The sequence below is a fragment of the Arachis hypogaea genome, chromosome 4 (assembly GCF_003086295.3).
Source record: "Arachis hypogaea cultivar Tifrunner chromosome 4, arahy.Tifrunner.gnm2.J5K5, whole genome shotgun sequence".
In the NCBI taxonomy this organism is placed as follows: domain Eukaryota; kingdom Viridiplantae; phylum Streptophyta; class Magnoliopsida; order Fabales; family Fabaceae; genus Arachis; species Arachis hypogaea.
This window is the reverse complement of record NC_092039.1, coordinates 112,482,454-112,486,114: the sequence shown is the minus strand read 5'-3', so window position 1 is coordinate 112,486,114 and position 3,661 is coordinate 112,482,454. Positions and strand designations below refer to the sequence as shown.

The 3,661-nt window shown below is 37.9% G+C and overlaps 1 long non-coding RNA gene across 1 annotated transcript; it reads right to left on the bottom strand.

The window, feature by feature from the left end:
• Positions 1-1,655: 1,655 nt before the first annotated feature.
• On the bottom strand, positions 1,656-2,523 carry LOC112797313 (uncharacterized). Its single transcript, XR_003199714.3, has 2 exons — positions 2,238-2,523; positions 1,656-2,056 (listed from the first exon to the last, which is right to left on the bottom strand). It is a non-coding gene; the product is annotated as an uncharacterized lncRNA (long non-coding RNA).
• Positions 2,524-3,661: the final 1,138 nt, after the last annotated feature.

Below are 3,661 nucleotides of genomic sequence, written 5' to 3'. Positions count from 1 at the left end.
AATGAATGAATAATGATGAGGTATAATTGCTTGATCCGGAGCTCCGAGGTAAGAGAGAAGAAGACTGAATAACAATGGTCAATGGTACAGCAACAAACTCCCATTAACAAAAAGTAAGTAAATAAAAATAAAAGCAAGAAACAAAGCTCTCAATGTGTAACAAGGTAGACTAACTTGGTTGATTTTGTTGCAGCCCTCTCTAAATAAAAGAAAATTCCGCCAAGAGAATTAGCCTCAAAATGGAAACATCATATAGTATCTGGTTTGGTATACATAATCCCAATGTTTTAAATGTATCGCGTTATACATTGTTCTTGTTTCTTGGTCTGAAGTTTGACGATCAACAAACCAAAATTGATGCTTACGCATAACACACCACATCATATATTACAAAAAACACGACCATTAGGAAAACCAAAATCTTGTCTATAATTTATTTTGCTATATAGATTTTGTCCACATTGATATCACACACCTGAATGTTTCGATATCTTCTCCCACTCGCCCTCTCTTTCCGTCAATCCTCGCGGTTTGTTCCAGTCATGAACTCTTTCATCCTTTCTGACACTTCTGAAAAGCTGCGACTGACAAACTCTGAAAAAGCTGAAACCCAACTGACAAACTCCAACACCAACAGATCCTCGAGCAGTTAACTTCCAGAAAAAGTAATAATCCTACGTGGCACCATGTAACTGGCGGTTTGTTCCTGAATGAAGTAGTAATAATTAGTGCTGCTCTTCACTCAGTTTCCTTCCTGTATGTTCCCCCTGCTCGAAACTGCATCGGAAAAGATTAATTCATGGCAGATTAGACTAGGCTCGTTTGTTATATATATCGATCAAACAACTACAATGGCAGCTTCACATCTGAAGCCATGGCCAGCTTTTTCATCTACAACCAAACCATTAACTTTGTAATCAACTCTCCTCCTCCACTTCCTCGTAATAATAACAACAATGATTCCTCCATTAATATGATCCATAAGATTTATGCATGTGTATTTCCCTCACTTCTGGCTTTGCTTCAAATCCAAACCTCCTCAGCAGGTTCAAAGTCTCCATTCCTACTTCACCCTCTCATCGCCGAGGCTTCTGTGTTAGGCATCTTTGGTTACTATCTGGCGTTTGTGGCCTCGCTGCGTTTGGCCCGTTATGCTACACAATTAAGTGTGGCCATGGCGGTTTGCGGTTCGTTCTCCATGGCTTGGTTGCTAGCACTGCTTCTTCCTGAGTCTTGGTGGCCGTTGAGGTATGTCTTCAATGTGATGCTTGCTCTGCTTGAGTTGCATCAAGTTCTTGTGGTGATATATCAGAGGTTTGTTAAGAGACTTTTTTTTTTATGATGATAATGAGAATGAAGAGATCAAGATCATCATCATGGTGGATTAGTAATAGTAATATTAATTCCCAAAGGAATATTTTGCCACTCACATACACTGATTTGAGAATATAGTAGAGCACACTGATAATGATGATCACTAATTCTAATGGGTTTTTTTTTTAACACTCTGTATTTAATTAAAATGTGAAATAGTAACCTGTGTGCAGCACTTCCTTGTTCTTCAGTTAATCCTTTTTGTAACATATTAATATATAATTTAAATTTAAATTTTCTACGAGAATTCTGCTACAAGTTTTACTAAAGCTTTTGGGTCATTCTTCATTGTTGAATTTGCTTACTGTTGATGTTGAATTTGTTACTGTTGGTTTGGAAGTGAAACTCCACATACATAGAAGAACAAAAAATAAGCAAAAAAACAAAAAATTATCTTCCAAAACCTGAAAACCAAGCTTAAACATGGTAAAGTGTAAGAAAAATAGAGTCTTGTTCATCGTCTTTCCACATCCTCATCAATTTCAGCATGCATCACATTTGTTCCCCTTTCTTCAGTCCAAAAAAGCCAATTAACACTTCGAGAGAATCCAATACTTTGGATTCTTCACCCAGATAGATACCCTTTGACAAAATATTCAGAACACCATCTGGGTTTTATCCATTTCAGACAGTGCCACATCATTCACCACCAAAATCCCATTTTTTTTTCTCACCGCAAAATCTACACATAACAAAAAAATTCAAACCCTTCAAAAACCCATGAAAAAAATATCTTTTTTTTTTCTACAGTCACAAAATAATCCAACAGCAATGAAAGAACAACGAATTCAATCAAACCCAAAAGAAGAAGAAAACGAATCGTTTTGATGACTGTGATAACTATGAGTATAATAACACTGTACCTGACTTCACGAGTAAAAACCGCGATCTTAGGGGAAAAATGGGTGCCAAGAGAGTAGTGAAGAGGTAGAGTGAATCGGTGACCGAGACTCGCCGGCGACGTACTCCGTCGACGAGTCACCGGCGGCCGCGTTTGGTCATTGAAAAAGTGCGGTCATATGGAGAAGTGTGAGGCGCGAAGAGAATGGGAGAAGAGAGTAACAGTTCTACGATGGTGATGGTGATGGTGATGGAGTTGAAGTTTAATCAGTGATAGTGTTGTTGTTGGTGTGAGAAAAGTAGAAAAGGAAATATGGTGGTGGCGCGTGAGTTAACAACATACTGTATTACTGTTGAGGCGAGTGTGAGCGGTGGCGAAAGCATATAATATTTTGAGCTCACATGCACGTGCACTTCATCCTACGGTCATTAATTTTCATCAGAGTTTCAACAAGTTATCTGAGCCGTTCATTTTAAATATGGGGTATTTTTCCATAATTGAGATTTTGAAGAATGTTAATTTGGACCCCCCTATCTTAAAGCACAGCCATTTGTTTCCATAGACTTGATGCATGCTATTAATTTTATTTTTCTAGACGATAATGATCAAATATCATATACAGCAATGATGGTTTCCGTCGGTCTCGAGGAAAGGGATCTTATGTTTAGAAGAGTATATGTCGAGTTTGGAATATTTTAAAGGAAGGTTTTATTTGGTGTATTGGAGATTTGAAATAGAACTTTTGATTTTTTAAATGAAGAAGAAAGGGGCAACTGTATTAGAAGATGGATTATGTTCACATTTCTGATTCGGATATCAGAATCTTGGACCTTTGGTCATCTGAACAGTGAAACCTTGAGAATATCTATTCTCCTCTGAATTAGTCTCTGCATAGTAACATTAACTTTTACAACCCGAATGTTCAAGCTGGTTCAGAGGTCGGTTGGTGTTGGACTGGTGCGACTTCAAAGGTTTATGATGTTTGTAGTGGTTATTTGTGACTCAATAAGAAGATGTTTAGTTGGGAGGATAGGGGTAATTGGCTTTGACTTTGGCATCAACATGTTTCGAAAAAGCACAAATTTTTGGCTTGACTATGTCTTTGGAAGGCTCTTCCTACTGCTGCATTTCGTTTTAGGAGGGGCATTTCGCACACGAATAGTTGTCCACGATGTTTCTCAGATCAGGAATCGGTTTTACATTGTATTCGAGATTGTCCAAAAGCCCAAGTAGTTTGTCAAGCTTTAGGGATCTCCAATCAACCAGTGGATTTAATGAGTTTGTTCTTACATAATAGCAAACATCGTCCCTTTAGATTCTTTTCTGGTCTCTGATGAATTTGGCATTCGAGGAATAACGAGATCTTTCATCCTCACGAGCATTGGACCACAAACAAGGTGATTGGTATGACTTTGTCCTTGGAAAAGGAGTTCCGAAATATTTTTG